Raw genomic sequence first — 26,127 nt, 5'->3', positions numbered from 1 at the left:
GGGTTGGGACGTAGGGTCACGGTACTCATTGTATTACTGTTGTTAATACTAAATACACTGGGTCATTGATTAGCAGGTCAGGCCCAGACCAGTGAGCAAGAGATCCAGAGCAGAGGCCAGCCGGAAGGCGTTTAGTGGGGACTTGAAACAAGTCGTTCCCCTGTCTGGTTCTGTTTTCTAGCGATACAATCACATCTCTGCACCACCTACCAGGGTGAGACTGAGAGGTCATCACTGATGGAAACTCCTGAGTGGCCAGCATTTCCTGAGAGCTCACCGTGTATCAGGTACAGCTCTAAATGCTCTGCATACATTAACACGATGACCCTAGAGGCAAATCCCACTGTTATCCTGACTGTATGGGTAAGGAGCCTGAGACCCAAAGAGTGGAAGTAACTTGCTCAAAGTCACAGAGCTAGGCAGTGTGGAGCTGAGATTTAGACCTGGGCATCTGGCTCCAGGGTCCACACTCAACAACTTCACTGTAAAGTGACCTGGAAGGGACTGAACACGCACGAGCAGGAGACTGTTGTCAGCTCAGCTCTATCAGGCCCACAGCACCTGAGGATATGCATTCACTCATTCATTCCACATATGAACAAAGGTCAGCATCAAGAATGCCTCCAATGCATTTGGAAATGAACTTGCCCTCCCACACACTTTCTAAAAGAACTGTCCCTGCTTCTGGAATGCCCTGCTTTCTGTGCCTCTGCAAAGTCTGCTCCTACCTCAGGACCCACCCAGTCTCTCTCTTTTTGGAGGACCCCTGACCATCTCAGCCCCCAGGAATGAATCCTCTCTTACTCTGAGTGCCTGTGTGAGAGTACCCTGCTCTGGCTGTCCTCACCCCTGCCTGGAGCATCCTGATGTCACCCAGCTCTGTCCATCCACAGCCTGAGGAACTGTGGCCCCTCCAGGCAGTCCTTGCTACCAGCCACAGGCTCCCTGGTGCCTCCTAATGTCTTCCCTATTCCAGCGGCTGGGTAGGAGAGCTCAGGGGATGGGCTCAAGATGCCCAGGACGTTCAAGGCAATCCACAGGAGCTATGGAAGGGCCTAGCCCAGAGCTGAGCAGGCAGCTCAGTGAGGATGTGTACAATGAACACATGAATGAATGGGCTGGTAAGATATTAGGTGAAAATCAATGTGGTTCTATACTATGGGCACCTGGATGAGGATCAGTGACTTGGAGCAGTCAGGAAGGCTTCCTGGAGGAGGGGCCAGGAGAAGGAAAGGAGAGGCAAGGGCCTCTCGGTAGGGATGCTGGACCAAGCCAGCTGATGGGAGCACATGCAGGAGGACTGACTGGATGGAACAGAACACAGAGCCATCAGTGGGCAACCACTGGGAGGAAGGGACCCTGGGGCTGGAAGGCCACCATCCTTCCATAGAGTGTCATACACAGGACAGCTACCCCGAGAGACCCTGACCAGCAAACCAAGGCTCTGACTCTGAAATCACCACCACCACCTCCAGCTTCCCCTCCCAGGCTCTTCCCCAGCGCCACATAACCCACTTCCTTACCCGACACTGCCTCGTACCTCCATGGGACCCTGTGCAAATCACCGCACTGCCTCTCTTCTCAATGGCATGTACCCCCAGCCCCAACCACGGTCCTGCAGCCATTTGCTGTGGTAGGCGCCTGGAAAGCAGCCCGGACGAGCCATCACTGGTACCAGTGATCCTGTCTGGCCTTATGTGAACACCCACCCACCCTCCTAAGAGAGTGTGCGCGTGTGTCCCTCTGGAATCCTGGGGTTTAAAAAACATTGTTTTTTAAAGGATTTTTTACAGGATATTGTTTTTTACAGGAAAAATGGGTGTTCGGAGGCAGGGATGGAGGAGCTGAGCGCTGGGATCAAAAGGGAGTATTACAAGGGTAGAGTAGTCTTTCCACCGCCCTGCAGCACACGGGGGCCTCACCCACAAGACATGATGCCTGGACTTGGAGCATATTCCCGTCCCCTAAAACGTGGCCCTTTGGATTCGGGACCCACTCTAACTCCAGGCTCTGGGGAGCACTGCAGCCTTGACCCCGCCCCTCTCACACTTAAATAGGCAGGGGAGGGAGAGGAGGCCAGGACAACAAGAACACAGCTGAGGGCCTGCCTTGGCCTTTGCTAAGCCCCTTCCAGGAAAGGCCAGGAAAGGGTGCTGCCTGGAGCCCCCATCTGGGTTCCCAGGTATTTTTCCCTCCTCCCTTCTGCCACCTTATCTTCTCTCTCCTGCCTCAGGTCAAGGGTTTGAGGTAGCAGAAAGGCCAAGCAAGCTGCCCCAGCAGACCAGGGGCTGGCACCTTCCCAGAGGTGTGAGGACTCAGAGGGCCCCCTGGCTCACACAAGGACAAAGGGTCTGGGACAGCTGCCGGTCTCTCCCTCACTGGCTCTCCTTGCTGGATGAGGGGAAGCCCTAGGCTCATTGCTCCCTGGGCATGGGAGGCACTGGTGCTGGGGCTGTTAGCATGATGACCAGCAGGGCTGAGCCCAGAGCAAGGGCCAGGCTGGGCTGCATGCCCTCTGGCTTCCCAAGCCAAGCAGAGGAGGGCTGAGGGCGGGCTGGGCTGGCAGGGAAGGGGCTTACCCAGATGGTACTGCCCCCCACCTCAGGGCCTCCTTCACTGCCAGCCACCAGGGCAGAGTTGTTCCCATCCTCCGAGATACCCCTTCTCACCTACCCCAAGCCCAGGACCTCTAAGAACAAAGAGGAGGTGCTGCTGGCACAGCCAGGGCTGGACAGGGCTGGGCTGGGACCCAAGGTTCTTACCAGGAGGAGACTGCTCACTGGGCCTGGCCCCACCCCTCCTCCAGTGGCAGCCACCAGAAAGAACACATCTCCTGGGGGTCCCTTAGCTACCTGGGGAAGGGGCAGGTGGCAGAGTTGGAGGCTCCCTCCTCACCTTCTTCATAGCGGGCTGCCACCTCCCACCCACTCTGCCTCAAAATAAAAAGTGGGGCAGGAGGAGGTGAGAAGCCTGGGCTGAAGGCAGACAAAGGGGTGGCCCCTAAAGGGTTCCTGGGTCCTCCACAGACCCAACTCCCTCACTTCCACTCTCCCTCCCCCCATTTCCCCTTTTCTCCCTCCTCCCCCCACACACTTACTGGGCTGCAGCTGGAAAGGGGCTGCTCCCTGTGTGGGGAGGGAGATTGACGCCTAGGCTGAAGCCTGTGGACAAACCTGGCCCCTGACCTGCATCCACCTGCCTGGGGACATCTGGGGTCTATGGAAAGAGACAACCACCCAGCGCTGAGCAGGGGGCCTACCCTCCAGGGTGAACAGTGCTCAGAATAGGAGTGGGGAAGGAGGATGAGCAGGACTCAGACGCCGGTAGGGGCTCCTCCATGGCTCTGAGGCCCCAGCCAGCCAACCTGGAATTTCTTAGGGTGGGGAAACGGGAAAGGAAGCACCTTCGTTTGTGAGGCTTGAGGAGTCAGCGCGGTGACCCCAAAGGGGGGTCTGGGTCGCACTGGGGTGCCCCGCAGCCCCAGGAGGGCCCAGGTGGCCCCCAGGGGCTCTCGCTGCGGGGCTGCCCGCTCGGAGCTGGGCCGTGGCCGCCGGGCTCACCTGCATCGCGGGCACACCGTCCGTCCGCTCGGCTCAGTCGTCCAGCGCATGTCTCCCCCGCCGGGCCACAGCCCCTGCCCAGCCCCCTCCTCCGTCTCCTCCTCTTCGACCGACACCTCCGCCCGTCGGTCCGTGAGCCCGGGCGGGGCTGGCCGTCTGTCTGTCCTCCCCACGCGGGCGGGAGCCCAGCCGGAGCCCGGGCCGGGGCCGCGGCCCCGGCGGGCGGAGGGGCGGGCGCGCTCAGGACGCACGACGGGGGCTCCACGAGCCTAGTTCTGCGCCCCGAGCCGGCCTGGCGCCGCCACCGCTGCCGCCGCCGCCGCCTCTGCCGCTGGGGCCGGGGTCGAGGCCGCGCGCTTTCCGCAGCGGGGCCGGGGCCAGGGCTGAGGCCGGCGGGCAGCGGCCGCGCATGCTGCTCGGAGCCCCGCGTCAGCAGAGGGGCCGGAGCGGCGCGGTGGGGACTCCGCACGCTCCAGGGCCGGGACCCGCCGCCGCCGCCTGCGCTGTCGCCGGGTGCCCGCTCCGGCTCCCGCTCCGGCTCCCGCCCGGGCTCCGCGCTCTGTCGCGGCTCGGGGAGGGAGCGCAAGGAGCGAGGAGCGAGCCTGGGAGGGAGGAGGGGCCGAAGGAGGGAGGAGGGAGCGAGCGAGCGGTCGGAGCGGGGCGGGGGAGGAGAAGGCGCGGTCGCACAACCAAGGGGGTGAGGGGAGGCGAGGTTGGGGGCTCGTCTCCTTTCCGCGAAGGGGGCGGAGAGCGAGCGACACCCCAACCACTGCCCTGCACCGATGGAGCGGCGAAGCTGGCGAGGGGCGCACTCTCCTGGCGTCCGAGCCGGCACCGGGCAGCTCCAGCCCTGCACACGGCCGCGCCCCTCCGAGTCCCGGCTCCGGGCGCGTCCTGGACCAAGCCGGCCTCGGAGAGCCGGGGCTGCGGTCCTCCCTGAGTGTGTTGCGCGCACCCTCTTGTGTGGCCATATGCGTGTGCATGTGAGCCCGAGTGTGTTTCACACGTGTTAACTAGGGTCATACACACTACCGTGTGAACGGACACACGCACGTGAACCGGCAAAGCTCCCCATCCGGTCAGGGTTGTTTGGAGGACGGCGTGGGAAGGATCAGGCCCAGAGCCTCTGTCCTGCGCTTTGTCCCCTCTTCTCGGAAATGTCTGAGAATCGGTAGAGGGCCCACAGGCTGGCGGCCCTCCGGCCAGGCGGGTAGACAGGGAATCTCCCAGCGACAGAGAGGAAGATGCGCCAGCTGGGCGGCTCTACCCCAAATCCGGTCTTGCTCCCCTCTTTCACCCGGGGTCCCCGCCCAGCCGGGCTTCCTGTCCAGCAGAGGGCAGTAGGCTGCTCTGGCCGGCTCCGGCCAGCAGAGGGCAGCATAAAGCCTCCGTTTGGGCCGTGGCTGTCCTCACCTTGCTCCCCCACGGTCCAGGCAGGGCGTCCTGTGCTGGGGCTACATACTCAGATGGGACCGGGGAATGGGACCTGTCCTAAGACCTCCAGATCCTCTTTGACCAGCACATACAGAGAATCGGCAGGCGGGGGTGTCTTGGCAAAGCCTGCAGACTGAGCTACTACTCTTGGGACCTCACCTCCTTCCTCTGTTGCGTCTCCTTGAAGCCAGATGCACTTTAACACGAAGCTAGTTTGATTAGAATAACCATTAATATGGACACTCACCCCTTCTCCACAGCTGGGAGTGCATCCCTTTAGCACACTAGTGCTTCTGACACCTAGAGCTCACGGGTAGGGGTGTGGCAAGCAGACAAGAAGCTGAGGCTAGCGGGAGGAGGCTGGCCCAAGGCCTCTCAGTCTCAGAACAGACTCCAAGATCCTGCTCCCAGTGCCCCGCCCCCTATGGAGCCTGCCTGACAGTCACTGCAGATACCTGGCTGGCATGGTGGGGCCAGCATCTCCCCCCACCCCCAGCCCCATCTTGCTTCTCCACTGTTCAGCCCCCCACACGCAGCCCAAAGCGTTGCACAAACCTTTTGTTCCAGTCAAACAGATTCTGGGCACCTCTCAGTCTCACTGCCACACCATTGCTAGGGACAGTCCTGGAGAGCTAGCTCCTGTCTTCTATGTCTGCGTGTCCATCCTCATCCTAGGTCAGGCTGGAGCCCCCTCCCAGCAGGAGCGGATGCTGTGCCGTGCACTCTATATTCATGCTCCAACAACCCTGGGAGGAGACGCTGTTCCTTTCCCCTGTGACAGAAGGAACCCCAGGCTCAGAGGGCTTACTTGACTTGCCTGTGGTCACGTAGCTGGTAGTAACGCCTGGGAAGGGATTTCGAATCGCCTTCCAGGGCTGAGAAAACCAGTAGGGGGCAGGCTTGGCAGAAGGACTTATAGGTGGGAGAAAAAGCAGGGAGGCGGCACAGGAGTCCTCCTCCTTTCAAAAGCCCAGGGAAGGCAGCTCCCTGGGCGCTCAACTCTGTGCTGCCTGGACCCCTTCCCAGGATCCCCGGCTCCCCCACCCCGGCTGTTTGTGATTTAGCCGTGAGCTCCCGCCTCCCGCGCCACCTCCTCCCACCAGCCCGGCAGGAATAGACGAGCTCTTGCTCCTGCGTGGAGGCTCCGCCGGGCTGGAGCGCAGACCCGCTGGGGCGGGGGCGGGGGCTATTCCTGGTGCGGCGACTGACGCAGACACTGCGCGGCCTTTCTCCACCCCCGACTCACCTGCTCCCTGCCTCAGTAATCTCTGCAGAGAAATGGGAAAAAGCTCAGCGCCCCCAGCTCCCAGATGCTGGCTGAGGAAGTTGGCGTCCCGGGGTGGGGTCTCCTGGGTCCGCCAATTATCCCTCCGCTCCTTGAAGTCAGCAGAGATGACGGCAGAGCTGTGTCTGGGAGGAACTGCCCCGCAGCCTTAGTTCTACATGATAAACAGCATCCAAGCCACTTCCCTCACCGGTTTCTCCTAAAGAAATGACCAGTCCAAGCATCCCCTGTCTTATTTTACCAATGGAAATAATGGAGAGGGCGAGGTTTTGGGGGGAAGAACTTGGAGAAGAGGTCTTTTTGAGGGTCCAGCCTGGGCCTGGTGAAAGTGCAGTCTCCTGGCCTTGTCCCCAGAGATCCCAAAAAAGGGGGGCCTCTTACCAGGACCTCTCCCAGTCAGAGCCTCTGCAGGAGCTGCGGTCAGGTATCTGTCCACTCCTGTCCAGTGAAGTGGTCCCCAACCTCTCAGGGGTCCAGGGCCATGGGGACACATGGGAGTAGCCCAGTCCAGGACTTCACTGACAACCCGGGAAGGATACCCAGGAGCTAGAGACGAATGCTCAGCCACACTCCCCAGCCCTTGTCCCTGCTGGCCCACCTGTTGGCATGCCCTCGCGCTGTCTCCTCCTGTGCTTTCACACCAGATTGGGACCATCCTCTTCTACTCTCGTCTCCCCTGCCCAGAATGAGATGCCTTACAGGCAAGGCTTTAGTGTCCTCCCTCTGTCCTTGGACCAGGAGCTTCCAAGAGTAGGTCTGAGACTGTGTGCCATACAGGTAGGCACGCAGCAATAGCAGATCCTGGCTTTGGGGTGAAAACTCAAGTCAAGCAAGGGCTGATGGCTGGGAGGGGCCAGCCTGCTGCAGCCTGAGTGCTCACAGCACAGCAGAGGAGCTGGGATGAGTTTGCCACCGGACGCTGGAGGAGGGGACAGGGCCCTCCAACATTTCTCAGGCCCTGTGGTAAGCCAGGGTCTGAGTCATACTTTATATACTTCTTCTCAAGAGTGGTACTGCTATCCCCATTGTGCAGATGAAAAAGCTGAGGCTTTGGGAGAGTTGTTGACTGTTTGAGTTCACTCTGTGTGTCTCTGATGTCAGAGCCCAAGCCCTGCTCTCCCCTCTCTGGGGGCCAAGGATGCAGGCCGTGGGGCCAGGACCCCCCAGAGCACAGGAAGGAATCGGTGGCACACAGTGGCCTGCCTGCACGCCCGCTCTGTGCCGGTCCTACGTGCTTGCATACCAGCAGCTCGTGGGGTTTTACGATGATTATTTCTGAAGGCACTTGAAATTAATGACAGCTCTAAAATGGCTGGGACAGTGGAGTCATGGCTGAGACCTCTAATTAGCAAGAAAAACGGAGACCAGGAGCCCGGTGAGGTGGGTGGGGGCTGGGCAAGCGTGCTGGGCATGGAGCAAGGCATGAAGTGGACTGGAGCCAGCAGCAACTGGAAGTCCCCATGTTCCACTTTAGGCCATACATTTGAATCTGAGCTCTCTTAGTAGCTTGAGGGGGTCACTGCCCCTCCCTGGGTGAAAGTTTCCCCAGATAAGCAGTGAGGTGTTGGCTTGGGAGTCTTCTAAGCTCAGAGCTAGATGGCCCTGCCTAGACACCAGGGAAAGTGGGGTGAGGCCTCAAGTAGGGGCTTCTTGAAGGACCCTGAGTCCCTAGAAGGCTGAAGCCCAGAAGCCAGGGGCCCTGTAGCCTCTGGGAACCACAGTAGAAGCCCCGCATGCCACAGCTCTCGCAGCCTCCATGCTGGGGTCATAGGGGCCGCTGGTATAATGAAGTCCCAGAGACTCAGGCGAGAGTCAAGTGGATCAGGAAATGGCAGAAAATCCATAGGTCAGAGCTCCGTGCTGGTGCAGCTATGAGAGGGGCAAGGGATGGGGGCACCTAAGGGAGGTGGCAGGAAAGTCCCTACTAGGAGGTGGGCCTGGATCTGTGACCAGGGTTAGGGCCTTCCTGCTTCCTGCTTCCTGGCTCCCCAAGAGCCAGAAGGGACTCGGGAACACCAGGGTCCCACGTAGGCATGTTACACAGGGTCAGGCCAACGTACCTAAAGGGGAAAGGTCTTACTTAAGGTCACTTGTCCAGGTACACCCCACCTCCTGGTCCTCTACGTCCTGCATGGGGCAGCTGACACAGAGATGGACACTGAGGCTCAGCTAAAGGGGACTTCTCTGCATGGTGGCTGGTCCAACTGGATGTGGGGATATGCTGATTGACAGGGATGGACAGCCAAGACTCCAAGGGCAGGGGCTGGAAAGCCCGCCCTCACTTCCTTGGGGCATCCCCTTTCTGAGCAGCCCCCCTACTGCAATGTCTGGACATCGACAGCTTTCTCAGACCCCAGACCCACTTCCTCACATACTTTCCCTTCCTCCCCTTCAAAAGCAGGGCCCTATGTGGCCCTCTGCTTCCAGAAGCCTGTTCTAAGCACCTCAGTCTCCTGCTCTGAGCTGGCCTTTGTGTCCTTGGGCACCTCTTTGAGCCTCAGTTTCCTCCTCTGTGAGATGAGAACATCAGTAGAACCCATTTCACAGGGTTGGTGTGAGGATCTCATGACTTAATGTACTTGATGCTGGGCCTGTCACACAGTAGGTGCTTGATAAGTGCAGGTATTTTCAGGGTTATTATACTTACTATCATGGCTGCTCTCTGCCCGAGCCTGCAGCCCCTCCTCTGTCAAGGTCCCTTGCAGCATTCCCACTAGGAGAGGCCTTGATCAATTTCTTCTTCTGAGAATCTGCACACCCCGAAGTCAGGGACTGATCTTGTATTGCCCCCAGGTTCCACAGACAGCCCAGAACCCTGATTACAGAGGGTCTGATGTGTGCAAATCACACTTGACTGAAATCCACTAATCAGTGCAATGCATTCCCCTGTGGAAGGGGCCAGGGTGTGCGTCAGGAGTACTCCTGCATCCTCAGTTCCCACTTCCCCTCATCGCAGGGCCTGGTCACCCACGCCTCCATTGGAAATACCCCAGCATCAGTGACACCCACTTATCTAGAAGCAACGTAGGCAGCGGCCTCCACTCGGGAATCACGCTGAGAATCGGGCTGCGGCAGCCCCAGGGCAGAAGCCCTGCAGACAGCCGAGGTCCAGGGGCTGGTCCCTGCTCAGCCTGGCCACACAGGCCACACAGCCCTGCTGAGCTGAGAAGCAGGAAATTTGTGTGGGGCCAGTCAGTGAAGGGGCTCAGTGGCCCTGCCCACCCCAAGGCCCTCTCGGGAATACGTGACGTTCCTGACGTCACAGTTAACGCTCCTTAAGAACACAGGGAAGTGTGCACCGCCTCCCCCACCCCCACCCCCCCGCAACACACGCACCTAAATGACTGAGAACTAAAACAAAAAAGACAGTTTGTGTGAAGGGGCCGCTCCCTGGCTCACTGGGAATCTGGGCCCCAGGCAGAGCAGCTTCTCCCTAGTGCCTGGGCTCAGCTGTCCCCATGGATCACGTCAGGGAAAACTTGAGCTAACGTGTGCAAACAGACAGTGTTATCAGCAAATCCATTCATTAAGCGCTTGTCCTGAGTTCTGTTGTGCAGGAGACTTGTTTATTAACTTAAGTCAAAGGCAGTGCGTGGCCCAGGAGGCCAGCCTGTGGTCCAGCCACAGGGCCAAGCCGTCTGCAGTCCCAGCCTTGGCTCTGTCTCTAACCACCGTGTGACCCTAGGGAAGTCACTTCACCTCTCTGAGCCTCAGGTGCCCTGTGATAGGAAGCCCCTAAGATGACCCCAACTAGTCCCTACCTTTTGGTATCCCCCACCTTGTGCAATCCCTTTTCCTTGAGTGCGGGCTAGACTAATTGACTCACTTGTGATGGAGAGAATTTTTTTTTTTTTTTTAAGGAGGGCGAGTGGTAGAATTTTGCAGAAGCGATGAGATATCACTTCTGAGATCAGGTTACAAAAAGATTGTGGCTTCCATTTTGGGTGCCCTCTCTCTGTCACTTGCTTGTTCACTATGACAGAGGCCAGCTGCTTTGTTAACAGCTGCTCTGTTGAGAAGCCCTCGTGGAAAGGTACTGATGTCTCTAACTAATACCCAGTGAGGAACTGAGATCTGCCAACAGCCACACGAGCAAGTTTGGAAGCAGACCCTGCCCGAGTCCAGCCTGGACATGACTGACATGCTGCTGACCCCCTGAGTGCAGAGTGCGCCTCATGAGAGACCTTGAGCCAGAGGTGCCCAGTGAAGCCTCACCCGGATTCCTGACCTACAGAAACTGCGAGATAGTATTTGTTCTTTTAAGCCACTGAGTTCTGGGGTGATCTGTTATAAAGACAACTAATACCTGCTCCATCTGTGAAATGGGCATAAAAATTCCTTTCTCCCACATGGCTGGAGGCATTGAGATAATGCAGACAGAGTGCCCGCTGCCGGCCAGGGTGAGGGCACAGCAACTAGCTGGTTATTTAGTAAAGTTGAGAAGACACAGAGACTGTGGAGAAACGTGTTCATGGAAGACAAGTACGAGAACGTTCACAGGGATGGTGTTTGGAATTCCCTGGAAGCCCACTGCTGGGGGGAGGCATGAACAGAATGCAGTACGACCACACAGAGGAATGAGTGAGGCCCTGAGGACAGGGAAGCTGGAGCGCCTGTGTCAGTGTGGCTGAGCCCACACACAATGCTGATGAACAAACCAAAGACATGTACAACATGGTGCCATTTATATAAGGGTTAGAAACAAGCCCCAACCCCTAGACTATGTCCAGCTACCTACGCATATAGGAAAAGCATAAAATCATGCACGAGAATGATCAATACCAATTCCAGGGCAGTGTTGCCTCCAGAGAGAGAGGAAGCGGAAGATAGAGTTGGGCCTCTCCCGAACCCGACACCCCAGAGTGGTCACCACAGCAGACATAGTGGTTCTAGCTCATCCTTTCAACAACCCCAGGGGGTCCATTCTATTATTATATCTTCTTACAGAGGGAGAAACTGAGGCACACAGTCTCCAGGGAGATATTCTGGGGCTTTGAAGGCCAGTGGGAGGCCAGGGCTTGGCTCCTCAGTTCGCCACTAACCCAGGTGAGGCAACATCACCCGCCTGGCCTTAGTCTCTTCTGTAGCACAGGAGAGACTGATGACTTCTCCCTTCATAGGTTTGGGTGCAGACGATGACAAAGTCTTGATAAATCAACTGGAATGTGTGCACAGCGCCCTGGTAGCCACGCCTGGAGCTAGCTACATTGCAGGGAAGACTAAAAACAAAAAGGTACGGACGAGAGGTGTGAATAGAATGATCCAATTTAACACAGTCCAGTTCAGCTCAATTTTACTTTGATTCAGGTCACAGACAGAAAAGAGTTGAGGTTCAGGAATATTGCTTGAGCACCTACAACAATGCTGGGCCCTGTATTAGGTGCTTTTGTAAATTATCTCATGTAAGCCTCAACCACAACCCAGTAAAGTAGGAACTGTTAATATCCCCATGTAACCAATGAGGGAACAGGATCAGGGAGGGTGAGCAACTTCCCCAAGTCACACAGCAGAGCTGAGATTGTCAGAACTGGCCCTCCTTCCACCCTGATCTGCCCTGTTTAGTCCCGGGAGCATAGATGGAGGTCTAGGCTTTGCTGCCCTTTGGGGACCCAAGCCCAGAGCAGGAGGGTCTGATGGAGTTGGGAGGAGACAGGTGTGGCTGCAGCGATCAGGACATGTTTCCTGGAGGGGGTGGGGCAGGGGTCTAGTGGGCTCACCAGTGGTGAGGCAGGTGGAGGCATTCCTCCATCCCAATCAACTCACTCATTCACTCAACAAAATTCACTGCAGCTTTCTCTGTGTCCCAAGGAGTCCATGGTCTAACATGCAAGGTTCACGACAGTGAGACCCGGCTGAGGTGAGGGAAGCATGGAGAGTGGTGCACACACAGGCAGGCACTGGAGAGTGAGGACAGATAACCAGGAGGTGGTAACGGTGGCTGGCAAAAAGGGCGCGTAGGAGCCAACCAGCTGTATGGAAGGTGGGGACAGTGCCCTGAGCAGAGAGAACAGCAGGTGCAAAGGCCAGGCCCTAAGACGTGAGGAGAGACAGCCGGCCCCAAGGGTGCTTCCAGCTGAGGTGGGGGGAGGGCTGGGGGCTGAGGCTGCCACCACCTCCCTTCCAGGTAGGGTGTCTGCCTGCTGCATTCTCTAGGCAGCTAGTCCCCAGACCTGCTCAGCCATGTTAGGCAGGCTGGGCTCTTTCCAGAGGGATTAAGACCAGGGGCGCTCGAACCGTAACAGAGCATCTAGTTATGTACAAAAATGAAGGAGCGCTCCTTAATAATTGATGGTGGGAGAGAGGACATATCGGCAGAGGCACGGGGTTGCGTCACCCCGTCCCGTCTGGCTGGGACCCAGGGCAGCTGCCTGGCCACTAATATGCCCATAAATTATTGAAATTATAAAGAAGAAAGCAGGTATCATGTGGCACCCATAAACAGCTTGTTAGCTAAGGGGCGGTGGGCACTTGGCATTGCACGGGCTCCCACACCCTCTCTGATTGCACAGGGTGAGGGTAGGTGTAGGCAGAGCCCGAGACTGGCCGGCCCACTCTCTGCCCCCATCACCCTCCAGACCCACTGTGCAGTCAGGTGGTGCTGGGAGACAGAAGCTGCAGGGACACGAAGAGCCCAAACCGGCCACGAGCTCCCTGTCACGGCAGTGTGCAAGCAGAGGTGGACAGGCCTGCCACAGAGAAGGCTAGCGGGGCCTGAGAACGTGGAGGGCCTGCCCGGCCTACTGAGCGGAGGCAGGTGGGCATGCTGGGGAGAAGTGGACATGGGCCAGAAGCAGTCACATCCCAGGGAAGCCTCTGCTGGCTGTATGACCTTGGGCTAGTCACCCACCCTCTGAGTCGCTTTCCATTCCCACTTCTTGGGGAGAAGAGCGTGGGGAGGGTCCACGGCGGAGCACAGATGTGAGGCCCCCGGTGCGGGGGGCCCTGTGCATAAGGAATCCGCACTCCCTCTCGTCCACCCTCGTCTCTCGGGCTCCTGATTAGATGGGCCCTAATGAAGCTCCCTCTGCCAGACCCTGTTTACACGCCATTAAAGCCTGCATCCAGGACACTGTAGGAAGGGGGGAAGGTTCCACTGCCCGTGCTTGGCTCACCCCAGGCTCCACCACATATAGGCGCCCCCAGCCGCGGAGCAGAGGAGGAAGGCAGAGGCAGGGCTCCAGAGCCAGCGCTGCCAACACAGAGGCCTGGCAAGGGCAGAGAGGTGGGAGTGCTGGTGTTTTGGCTCCTTGATCCTGAGGAGTTTGAATCCCACTGTCCCCCAGACTGGGGGTCTGCGGTCTCTGAGACGCTCCCTTCTGGGAGGTAGAGCCAGGCAGCCTGGTTTGCGTGCTTGGGTGTCCCTGGTGTGCTCAGCCCTGCAGAGGGCCACATGAGACAAAAGGAGGCAGTGCCTAGGGAAGGCACCCTCACCCAGCCTGGCCCTGAGGAGGCAGCCAGACCACCCTCTGTAACCCACCCCAGGCCCTTCAGCTGCTCCAAACGGAGGTGAGGATTAAATGACATAATCCATTCAGGGCCTGGGCACAGGGCCGAGCACACAGCCAGCCCTCAGGAGGGTGACCGCAGTTGTGGAATCTGTGGGGGGCAGTGGTGTGGTAGCTGCTTCCCAGTTTGCTGTGTTAGTGGGTTTTGTTTTTTAACAGAACTGTGTCGTGCGGCAGATGTGTGCTGTATCACTGTGGAACGAACGTGAGGTGTCGTCTCTGTTGTGTGTGTCTGGGTTAGGTTTCCTGAGCAGGACTTCTCTGCGTGTCTGCACCTCCCCATTCCCCAAGGCCCTTCCATCTACAGACAGAAAACCCAAGCCCCCATTCGGGGCCTCCTGGCTATGCTGCAGAGGAGCAGCGGCTGTGGTCTGCACCTGGGCACTGCCATCCCTCTGTCCCTTCTCTGCCCACGTTGTTCTGGAAGTCCACCCCCTACAACTGGCTAACTGGAGCCTGGAGGACAGGTGGGTGAGGGGGTGCCCTGGTTCCAGGGGTCCCAAGGGCAGACCTGCGCATCTACCTGCTCCTTCTGGGCTTTCCATCCATTTCCAGGTGGCAGTTCTGTTACCTGGGAAATGAAGTTGGCGTGGTTGAAGTGTAAGTGACACCAAGAGGGCAAGGGAGGACCAGCACATATGCCCCTGAGATGACAGGAAATGGGCCAGAGAGCAGGGCTGCACCAGGGACAGGCTGGAGCGTGACTAAGCCCTGGCTGACTTCTCACCAGCCACTCCCAAAGCTGACAAGCATGGCACGGGGCTGGCTCCCACCATCCCTCCAGCGACCCGAGCAGATGGGGCTACTGCGCCCACTTCACAGATGAAACGCTGAGGCTCAGAGAGAGACGGTGACTTTCCCTGGTATAGCCAGGACAAGCAGCCAGGTCTGGCCCTGGTGACAGTCACAGACGTTAACAGTTAGATGGAGGACCGCCGGGGGTATCCTCTCCATGTGGGAAATAATGTGGCTCAGGCTGGCAGCCCAAGGTGGAGAGACCTGGAAGGCCCCAGGCAATGGGTGAGCCCCCAGACCAACACATAGGCTCGTACACTCAGATGAAGTGTTCACATCACCTGCTGGGGCCTGGAAACCAGCCATAAATACCTGCCCTGTCACAATAGCTCATTAGGCAAGTGGGGAAAGGGCCTGGTGTGCCCTCAGGAGATTTCCCAGTAACTCACAGCCTGGTGGACCCGTCTGCACACCCAGACACTCCTCCCACACACACACCCCCCCCCAGACTGGTCTATCCAGGAGCCTTCATGCTCCCCCAAAGAGAGCAGGGCCAAGAAGACCACCTAGCCACTCCGCAAATCAAAGAGCCCAATGGTCCGGGAGGAGGGGGCCCTGGCCAGCCAGCTTGTAAAGACTTCATACATCACAGCTCAGGAAGCAGGGCCAGGGAAGGCCCCCAGGGCACACAGCGGGGTGGGGAGGATGGGGTGAAAGAAGGGCTGACTCTGCCATCTCTCTCCCTAGAGCAGCGCAAGCAGGAGGCAGAGGGGCGGGCCTCATCACCACTCATTGTCCCAGTGCCCAGCTCTCCTCCAGGCCCGAACTGGCAGGGCCATTTTCATTAGTCAAAATGCTGGTGGCGGGGCTGCACATCTCACGGCTAAGATAAATGCCAGCTAACATCTGAAGTGTGGGAAGCGTCATGGATAAATGCAGGCTTCCTGGGCTGGCCCCTCCCCAGGCAGGCTGGTCCCTAACCCACAGGGCTGCTTTCTCAGGGCCCTCAGGTACAGCCCTGAACTCACTTTGTGCCGCACACGTCTTACTGGTCCCACTAGAGAACTGGCTCCAGACCCACTTTAGAAAGGCTGGCGGCCTTCCCTTCAGCCAGCGGGTGTCTCCAGAACTGAAGAATAAAGAGAGCAGTTCATCACCTTGCTGGGAATTCTCCCCTGTACTGGACATTAGCCGCCTCACTCAGAGGAGACAGGCCAAGCACATAAGCTCCAAAGGGTCCTCAGACCCCTCCACTGCCGAGGAGGCCCCAGAAGAGCCTAAGCCCGGCTGGCAGTCCAGCATGAGTCCAGTGAATGAGCGAGTGTGTGAACAGGCCTCAGTTTCCCCATCTGCAAACTGGGACAGTGCTGCCCCTCCTGCCTACTCCAAGCGGGGGCCAGCGACAAGCAAAGGGTGGTGAAGGGTCCTTTGCATGAGCCTGGCGGTGGCGGGGATGTGCTGGGGACACAGAAAAGAGGCATGTCAGGGGAGTGTGGCCCAGACCTGCTGCCCTAAAGGACACCACCCAAACACGCAGCTCCCGTCCCCACCCCGCCACACACCAGCCTGCAGGAAGACCTGGGCCCACACGGAGGAACCGCCCACCATGAGCACACATGCTGGCACACTCTGCTTTTGTCCCCATAAGGAGTCCTGCTTCCCAGCACCCTGCTGCCATGGCAACCAAGAGAGCTGGGGGGTGGCGGAGATGGGGAAGCAGGAGGGGTGAGGGGACGGGGCTGTGACTCATAGTTCGTGGAGAGGGCTAAGCGCTCCTTCCCTCCGCTTTGTACCCTGAATATGGGTCACCGATCTATGATCAGGAGGAGCCTGGGCAGGAACCTGGGGTTCTCCACTTCCCGGACGGCCGGAGAGCAGGCTGGCCAGCCCCCCGTCCTGGGAACAGATGTGGCCGAGTATAGACCCACATTCAGGGTGAGGCTGGAGACCAGCCCCTGGCCCAGATGTCTCCCCTGCGAGATATTCTCCCATCTCCACCCCCACGGCCTGAAGTCCCAGCAGGGGCCTCGACTGGGCCTGAGGCACCTCTGTCCCCATAAGTGACTGGGCCGAGATGAGCTGACATGACCGCCAGAGAGGGTGTGTTCCTCTAAACTGGGTACAGAAAGAGGCAGGCCCTGCCACAGACCCTGGGGGAAAATAAAAATGGCTGACTCTTGCTGAGCATTTACTCTGAGCCAGACACCAGGGCCTCCTATAACCTAGGCCTTAATTTGTTTCACACTCTCAGCAGCTCTATGAGAGTGAGGAAATACCCCCACTTTACAGGTGAGGAAACACAGTAACCTACCCAACGTAGAGAAGTAAGCGACAGAGTTGGGACTGGCACCCTGGGTACCCTCTAGCTGAAGAGTGTGAGGTGTGGGAGGGCTCCAGGCTGGGTGGCTCTGTGGTCTGGGGCCTAGAACGCTTTGCTCTATTTGACAGGCACTGGAGCACCGAGGGCAGCTTCTCTAGTGGCCTCCCTAGTGGGAGTCTAGTGACAGGTGGGTTGCCTGCTGAGAACCCAAGGCCCCCGGGGGCTCTCAGACCAGGACCTGCTGTGGCCCCCGGAATGTCCTGCCCCTGACAGGAAGCACTAGGAAGCCAGAACTGAAAGGGCCACAGTCCATCTACCAGAGCACAGGACAGGGGAGAGGTAGGCCCAGCTCACAAGAGGGTCTGACACTAGGTTGATAGCGATCAGAGAGGGAAGGGAGGAGAGATGAGCCCCGGGGGACGGAGGCAATCCCAGGGGTCTCCCTGGAGGAGGCAGTCTTGCAGCAGTGGTAGGATCCTGCCATGCAGAGGAGGGGGACAGACATTCTAAGAGAAAGGAACAGTAGTGCAAAGATGTGTAGGCTGGACAGAGTGGGGTGTCTGTACAAGGCCCACAGAGTGGCCACAACTGCCCAGTGGGGGTCAGAGTCAGAATATAGCCAGAGGCCAAAAAGGACCCCGGAAATTCCTCTCCAAGTTCTCCCTCCCCAGCACTGAGGCCAGCGTTTAACTCAGTGCTGAGATGCCACCATTGCTAAAGGCCAGGGGCATTAGGGTCCCCAAGGTTGAGCAGGGAGGCTTGGATACAACGGCAGCACTGCCTATGTACCCGTGGGTGGCATGCTGCGGCTGGCAGCTCAGAGCACTGCTGGTCCAGGGCAGCCCTACTGAATGCTCTTCCAGGCAGCGGAACAGGCCCTAGCGAAGCCTTGCCCCACCCTCGGCTGCCCCACCCTGTGCCCCTCTGCCCTGTCTGCTTTGCCCTTCCCTCCCTTCCCTTCCTCCTTCTTTCCGTGTCTTTCTATCATTGTTCCTTTATTTTATTTTCAGCCCTCAGCACTTTTACTGAAAGAGAGCAGCTGGGCTGCTGGAGTCACAGAGGAAATATTTTTTGACTACTTTGCAGATTCCCCATCTCGATGAAAACTGACACCACCCTTGCTAACTGACTGATGAACGGTGAGGTATTTATTTCCTTTCCTCCTTCTTTCCTCCTTCTCTCTGGGCTCTGTTCTGGGGTATCTGGGAAGACAGGGCAGTCGGAGGGCAGCTGGGGGAGAGGGTGGTAAGTGGGGAGGAATTTGGGGTCCTTAGTAGCATCACTAACCCCATTTTACAGGTGAGGACACTGAGTCCCAAGATCACCAGATACGATTATAGTTACGATACTAACTCTAGCCATAGAGCTAGCAATTGCTGCATGCTAGGTGCTGGGCTGGACACTTCAAATGCAATGAACCTCTGAGGCAAATGCATTACTGGCTCCATTTTACAGAGGGGAAAACTGAGGCTCAAAGAAGGGCCATCACTAGCCCAAGGCCACATAACCAGGCAGGCAGAGCTGGAATGTCCACCCATGCAACCATGCACATGGCCACCCTGCTGCTGCCCCTCCCCATACTCCGGCTGGCTGTGAAGCAGGAGAACCCAGATTTGAACCCACATTTGTCTACTTTCTCACTCCAAGACTGCTGCTTGCTATTGCCAGGAGAACAGTGAACTAAGTTTTAACACAGGATGACATGGCGTACACCTGACACCAACCTCACTCCAACGCCAGTGGGTACAGAGCTCTAGGCTCAGCCTCTGTCCTGCCCTCTCTGGGCCTCCCAGCTAAGAAAGGGAAAGACTGGAGAGGCCAAGCCCTGGGTAGCATCAAGCCCTGCACCCCAGGACCACGCTGAGCAACCCATGCCCCCCTCCCAAGGGTCACCCTGTTCTCCAGAGCCGGAGACTTCAGGCCTTTGTTCCTCTGGGACCCCAGTCTGCTGCTGCTGCCAGAGGACCCCAGGGGGACAATAGGAACCCAGCCTCAGACCTGCTGTTACACAAGGCAGTGGCCCCAGGAATCCTGCACACACCCTGGGGCACCCCTGTAAGGCCAGAGGCTCTCAGCTCTGCATGGTTATTGTGGGTGTTGATCTGTATACCCCCAAGTCCAAACATCAAGAGGTGCCTTTAAGACACATCCAAGGATTGACCTCCAGCCCTGTGAGCTGGGCGGTCATTTGGATCAGACATGGGTGTTCTGTAGGATAGCAGCTGGATTATCTGCAACCCCGGAGCACTTCTTGGCTCACTGTGTAAACGTGCTTTCATAGCAACACACACGTTCGGGTCGAGGGGAACGTTCCAAGCTCATCCGTGGCCTGTGTGAGTGCCCATGCACTGAAACTAAGTGCATTGGGTGGTGACACCTGTGTTTGGTGACATGCTCCTGTTCGGTGAGACAGAGGACTTCATGAAAACATTTCTGGTCGACGCGTCTGGCCAGTGGCAATGCATGTGTTTACTACAAACGTAATGTTTGAGGCAAATACCCATGGGAATCTGGAATACGGGGCTGACCATCAGAGATGGAAGAAATCCCGGTGGAGCAAGAGTGGGGCCAGCTCCAGCCAGGCACAGGGAGAGCAAAGGCCCAGGGGCACATTAGGAAGGACAAAGGACTGAGTGGAGAGGAGGCACCGGAGGCAGCTAGGGTCAGGGGACTAGCTGCTGGCTCAGGTAGAAAACCTGGTCAGCTGGTGTCCAGAGGTGGCTGGGTAAGGTCTCTAGCTGGAGGACAGAAACCAAGGGACTCCCAAGGGCAATTAGGGGATCTGGAAATCCAGGGTGACCGGCTGGACCCGCTATTTATGCTGGGCTTCCACAGGCCAAGCTGAGTGAGCAGTTCCCAGCACTACTCGTGACTGGGCGGGTGACGCCCTGCTAGGGGAGAATGGGGAGGATGACACAGTGGGGATCCCTCTGCTCCCCCACGACTCTATCATTGCAGGGGGTCGACTATGGAAACACAGAACTAGAGTCAGGAAGCCTTAGTTCCAGCCCTGTCAGCTACCCGGCAACACTAGTCAACGCACCCAAAATCGAAAGCCTCAGTCTTCTCACGTGAGAAATGGGAGAGGTGTTAATACCACCGTGTTGTTCCCACAGGAGATGAAAGGGCTTTGTAAACTGAAGCGGTGTGCAATGTGAGAAGGAGTCCTGCACCAGGGAGGCCAACCTAATGCCACATGGCGTGTAAGCACGTGCATGTGTGCACACACGTGTGCATGTATGGTTTTAAAACCCGAGGCTCCCAGAGCCTCGCCATGGAGGTTTGTATTGAGGGGGAAAAGGAGGAAGTTACACTTCAGGACAATTTTAAAAGTGGAAAAAAATTGTTACAAAAGGAGCGGGGAGGCTTGAATGGCTCCCAGGTGGGACCCAGAATAAAACAGTCTTTGCTGTTATTTTTCAATTGTCTCCATGCAGGGAAAACAGGCAGAGGGTCGCCATAGCAACTGTGGGCATCCGGCAGGGGGCAGCCTGGACCCCGAAGTTTTGTGTGAGCTGAGGAGGGTGAGTCGCCCAGCAGACACCAGAGGTCAGAGCTGGGTCCAGTCCAGTACCCTCTGTCCTGGGCATCCAGTCCCTCCTGTTCTAGAAGCCCCAATGGGAAGAGGACAGGCTGGAGTTGCCTAGTGGCGGGGCCAAGCCAGGCTGGGACTGGAGCTGCATCTGAAGACGGAGAAGTCTCAGGACAGGGATGAGGTGAGGTGGGGCTGAAAGGTTGTCCCAGGCAGCAAAGGAGTCCTGTGGGACGGTCAGAGAAGAGAGGCTGTGCACGGCTAACACGGGACTGGGACACGGGGTGAACAGTGGGAGCGCCCAGGTGCTGGAGGGGACGGGGCGCGGTGAGGAAGCTGGTGGCTCTCTCCAGCTGACTCCGAGCCTGTTCTAGTGGAGGGCAAGCAGACCTTCCAGAGGCTGAGTCAGAGGTAGGGGTCACGCAGGAGGGGCGTGGAGAAGGGAAATCCTGACTGGACAAAGGCCGTGACAGAGCCGGGTACACGCGTACAGACACAGAGGCCACTCTGGAAGGATGACTGAACTGGGGGAAGAGACAATCCTCCATTTATGGGAAGGGAGCTGGCCTTTCATTGCGTATCACGAGTGCTGACACTCAAATATTGTTTTGAGTAAACTGAATGAGTAGTGTTCAGAAAGTTACGTGGAAGCTCTAAGGAGGCAGCTGACACCTTCTCTGATAATCTGCAGGTTGGTAGTGAAAGGGCTAAGCAGCTACAGAAACCAATACAACCTAAAATTGCTAATGAGAAAGTCACTTCCTAGGAAGCCTGAGGAATATTAACCACATGTGGCCCAGAGCTTCTGGCAGCCCACATCTGGGGGAAATGCTAACAAGTCCTTCTTCAGGCCAGTGACAAAAGCCCAAATTTGTATCAAGTAATGACTACTAATGTCCATTTCTACCAAGAAAGTAGCACACCGTCCCTAGGTGTTTAGACCCCTTTAGTCATGCTCTGACTTCATAAGCCATGGTTCTGACACACATGCGAGTCTCACAGCGTCAAGTCCTGGAGTCACACTTTCCAAACGGCTTCCCCAGCAGACTGGTGCTATTGCCACAGTCTTGTTTCACTGGAAGAAGGCTCTGCAGTAATTTGGGGCTCGGGGGCTTAGGGTCTCTGGGTTTGACCAGGCCCTCGGGGACCCTGGGCTGAAGGCTCAACAAGAGTGGCCTTGGGAGACCTGTCAAACTTGAGAAGTCAGGAAAGCCACAGAGCGAGAAACAGAATCCATTTCTCATCCATGCAGATCTTGCTCCATCTACTCACCAAAGAGATGACCCCTGACGAAGACCCCTGTGACTCCTGCAAGCAGGCAGGGGTACATCGTGGGGTCAAATGGTGTGAGCACACCTCACACACCCACTGGCGTTGGGCACGTCTCTTCCTTCTTTGTGAAACAGAGAATCAATGGGACAGAGTCCCACTCACAGGGCATTGTGAGGATCAAATAAGATGACAGATCCAGTGTTTCATTAATGGTGAACTGCCAAAAAGAGTTACTACTATTCTTGTTGCCGTTATTGATTCGCTGGGCATAAGGGGGTCCCTCCCACAGTCCTTGGGGACTCAGAAGCCTCTCTGGGCCTTCCAACAGCATCCCTTCTCTGCACTATAAAATCTTAGCTGACAGCTCTTCTGTCTTCCTGAACAACCCCAATATCTCTTGCCTGTGGCTTCAGCTGGGGGTGGGGGAGAAAGGAAGGGAGAGAAAGAGAGAGGCTTTTGCTAGAACACAGAAATCACTCTTCCCCATGTCAATGTATCCTCCAGGTGACACCTGTCACTCACTCCCACTCCAGATGCATGGGGCCTCCAAGCCATGGCTCCTGCTGCTCTCTACCTCGAACCTGCCCTGCTTGCTTATGCAGCTGAGTGGTTCAGGGTCCAGCTCCCATTCCCCCGTCACCAGGGAGTCCTCCTGGATTTCTCCAGTCCAATAGTGGTCAGTAGCAGGACCAGAGGGGAGAGGGCAGGAAAGTGGTTTGTGCCATGGCTGGTAACCAGTGAGCTTCCCTGGAGGAGTGTGCCTCTGTCATACCACCTGGTCTTTGCTGGTTACCTGTCTGTCTCCTCTGACTGTGAGCTACTGTGGGGGAGAGCAGTGTTCCAGTGAATGTAGGGTGAGCGATAGGGTGAGTGGATAAGGCCTCTCTCCCACTCTAGCCACCTCACTTTCGGGAGGGGGAAATGCTGGTTCGTTAAGAAGCTCTCAGCACCCTGATGTCAGAGGTGAGGATGGGAACCTCGGCCAATCCTTTAACTGGGAGAGACTGAGAACCAAAGAGGCAAAGGGACTTGCCCAAGGTCACACAGCCTTGTGTGACTGTGGCCTCCGGCGGCCCAAGTCCTAAGCTGCTCTCCCTGCGCACTGTCCCTTTCCCCCACCCCCACTCCCCCACCCCACAGGCCTTGGTTACTCATCTTGGACTCTAGGGCAGACTGTGGCCTCCAGCCAGAGGATGGCATGTTCCTGCGTGAGAGGCTGGTCCCCACCTGTGGGCCACGCAGACCACCCTGGGCCTCATCGGTGTCGAACGCAACATTTGTGGAACAGAATTGAATTTCCTGGTCGATTGCAGAAGATGGAATTTGATCTGGGTCTTATGAAGCCCTTAATAAAGTAAAGGTACTACTGGTCTCTGCTGCTGTTTTTCATTTGTTAAAAGAGGCACTGGTGGCGGATTGGGGGCAGGTACTCAGCTGGCGGTGAGGACATATGTCTGCCTGTCCTGGCTCTGCTGCCACCATGATGTGTGCCCCTGGCGAAGACACCACCCTCTCCGTCCCAGAAAAGTCTTCATCTTCAAGGTGGGGACTGTCCACCCACCCTGATGACCCCTCAGGGCAGATGGCCAGAAAGGATAGGGGGTTGGATCTCCTAGTTGTTGGGAGGGAAGGGCAGAGCTAACGCTTACTAAGCACTTCCTGTGTGCCGGGGTCTCCACCCCGTCACTCAGCACACTGCGTGCTCCTGGGCAGGTCCGGTGGTCATCAGTCAGAAATGTTCGTAAGGCCCCAGTCTTCTTCCTGTCAGGCACATGTGAGGGACCGCACTCCCTGTCCCCTTTGAAGTTGGGCACGGCCATGTGACTTGCTCTGGCCAATGAGCTATTAGTGGGAGTTACCTGCATCACTCCCAGGGCGGAGCTGCAGGAGCCAGAGTGGCCTTGGCCCTGCCTCCTCCTGGCCATGGTGTTGTGGGTGCACAAGTCCAGGTGGTAGCAGCTCCTTCAGTCTGGGGTCCTGAGTCACAGGAGGAACAGGCTGTCCTCCCTCTTCGCAGTCGGGGCAGGAGATGCACCTAAGCCGTCTTAAATCTCTGAGGTGTCTAAGGTTGTGACGGCAGCAAAACCTGTTCAGTCTGACTGATACAAGTCTGCCCCAGTCCCACGTTCTGGATGAGGAAATGGAGGCTCAGAGAGGTTCGGGCTGAGACCAGAGTGAGTAAGCAGCAAAGTTCAGAATCAGTTCCAATATGCCTGATTCCCAAGCTGGGCTCCTGCGTCCTCGGGCTGGCCTGGTGTGGCCCCACTGCAGCCAGTGGGGCCTGGGACCTTGTGCTCAGGGCCTTTCTCCCCATTCTCCCTGCAGCCCTCCACAGTGGCCCATTGGAATGGCTGGATTGGGGCCTCAGTCTGTGGGAGCTGGAGGAAGTCAGAGGAGAGGCCTGGAGGGGTAATGGGCAGGGTTCCCGAGCTAAGCAGACCTGGGTTCTAGTCCTGCCTCTATTCCTCTAGCTGGGTGACCCTGGGCAGGTTACTCTCCTTCTCTGAGGCAAATCGGTGTCAAATGGGAATGATGCTACTCCCCTGTTATTATGAGAGTGAAAGGAGATATGAAGGTCTTGGCACACAGGAGGACTTGACACGTGGACTCTGTTATCATTGAAGGCAATACCCAGGGTGCAGTGGGCCCACTCTCCACCCTGCTCTCCCTACATGCTCCACGGGAAAAGGACCAGACTTCCGTCCTGTTTTCTCTAGACATGTGCTAGAGGAAACTTGCCCCATCGTTTCCTGGACCCTCCTAAGCCCCGGAGGAGGGAAAGTCAGCAGTCAAACCCCATTTACAGTCAGGAATGGCTGTCCAGAGAGCAGGGCTTTCCCAGGGTCACACGATGTCACAGTGCTGGTCTCCTTACTCCATAGCTCTGTTTTCCAAGGGTCTGGGGGACTTCCCAAGGAGGAGGTCTGGCTACCCCACACATGACAGGCCAGGTTCTAGGAAGAGGAGCTGGGGGAGAGCCAGAGATTCAATGGAGGCAAAGTTCTGCTTTCAAGCTGCCCATGTGGCCTGGACCTGCCCGGAGCCTGGAGGGGCCAGGCCTGTCTGCCCCCAGGCCCAAGCTCCCTAGTTGTCACCCTCGGCCTTCTTCCTGCCATTCCACTCTCCTTCCCTGTCAGGATGTCTCCTGCCTATAACCCCGCTTACCTAGCACAAAGCTGTGCTGCATCCCACCACACCTTTGGCAGGAGGGCACCCCTCCAGGCTCAGGACCACATAAACTCATCGCTACATCCCCAGCTAATGCCAGGGACCATGTCCTGAAGATCAGACAGTGGCAGCTGCCATTTAATGAGATCTACTCCAGTGCCTCCACTGTGTGTACACCACAGGAAACCTGCAGTGGAGCTTCTGTCAATCTCATTTATAGAACAAAGAAACCGGAGCTCAAGGAGGTTCGTTTGCTAGAGGTGTCCCACATATGAAGAGCTGGACCTGGGTTCACACCAGGCCTGTCCCCACCCAAAGCCTGGATTCTCAGGATACCCACCCCCCACACCCTGACCAGATGGATAGGTGGGAACAGTCCTCTCCTTTCAGAGTCCCGCATCCCCCGAGCTCACCTCCCACCTCCCACCTCTGCACAGTTCCCTGCCCTCCAACCAGACAGCCTTCCATAGCTGCTGCAGCCGTGTGGAGGACCACTGCCCAGTGCTGAAGGACTCGGGGACGTACTCGGGTCAGAATGGACGCCTGCCCTGACTGAGACCCCGGGCGCAGGCCCGAGGGTCTGCCATCCCTACTCCAGCGTCACTGTCAGAGTGGATACTTAAGGGACAGGATGAGGACAATGGACCCAGAAAGTGACCAAAGAGTTGAGCTGAAAGCTCAGGCAGGACACAGGGTTGTGTATTTTAAGGAAAAGGTTTGCCCAAGGTCTGGACAGGGGTCAGAGGGGACACCAGGTCCTGTTTCAGCCCTGGGATGAGCTCTGGGAGCACAGGCCCTGACCAACCCTCAGCAGCCCCGAGAGCCACACCGTTCCTGTGCTCCCTCCTCGTCTCTCCCACCCCCTTCCCCTGCCCTTTTTCTTTCCCTAAAAAACACAGAGAAATGGGATTCAGAAGCCTACACCGCCTGCGAAGTATGGTTCAGCCTCCCCAAAAGAGGAAATGCCAGTGTGCGGGTTCTCATGGCAACCCCAGCTCCTCCCCCCGCAGCGCCCTGCGCCCATATGGTGAGCTTCGCCTGGCAGTCACTGGGCTGTGCCCTGGGTCCTGAGCCCAGGCTGCAATGGGCGATGGTTCTTTTGGCTGCCGTAACGAGAGCTTGCCCTGCTGAGCAAGGGAGAGCACCTCCTGCAGGCTCTTGGGGGTGGGGAGCCTGGTGTCCTAAGCCCCACCCACGGTGCAGGGAGGTGGGGCTTTCTCTGGGCAGCAGTGATCTGGTGCAATCTTTGAACCCTGTTTTCAGCTCCTAAAGGCAGAACAGAGTGGGCCTGTCGTGTGGGGGAGGGGGCTCCTTCT

General features: G+C 57.4%; 1 protein-coding gene across 7 annotated transcripts in view; it reads right to left on the bottom strand.

Annotated features, from left to right (window-relative positions):
* LINGO1 (leucine rich repeat and Ig domain containing 1) overlaps positions 1 to 26,127 on the bottom strand; it is a 185,674-nt gene that overhangs the window by 13,546 nt on the left and 146,001 nt on the right. Inside the window, exon 1 of one of the 7 annotated variants that reach the window (XM_033108723.1) lies at positions 5,550 to 5,766. The exons of the other annotated variants lie outside the window; for them this stretch is intronic. The gene's annotated coding sequence lies outside the window, so the exon portion shown is untranslated. Of the gene's footprint in view, positions 1 to 5,549; positions 5,767 to 26,127 lie in introns of those variants that run through there. 7 annotated transcript variants of the gene reach the window in all.

This window comes from Rhinolophus ferrumequinum, chromosome 6 (genome assembly GCF_004115265.2).
Source record: "Rhinolophus ferrumequinum isolate MPI-CBG mRhiFer1 chromosome 6, mRhiFer1_v1.p, whole genome shotgun sequence".
NCBI classification, from domain to species: Eukaryota; Metazoa; Chordata; class Mammalia; order Chiroptera; family Rhinolophidae; genus Rhinolophus; species Rhinolophus ferrumequinum.
The sequence above is the reverse complement of the archived record's forward strand: the minus strand, read 5'-3'. Positions and strand labels throughout refer to the sequence as shown.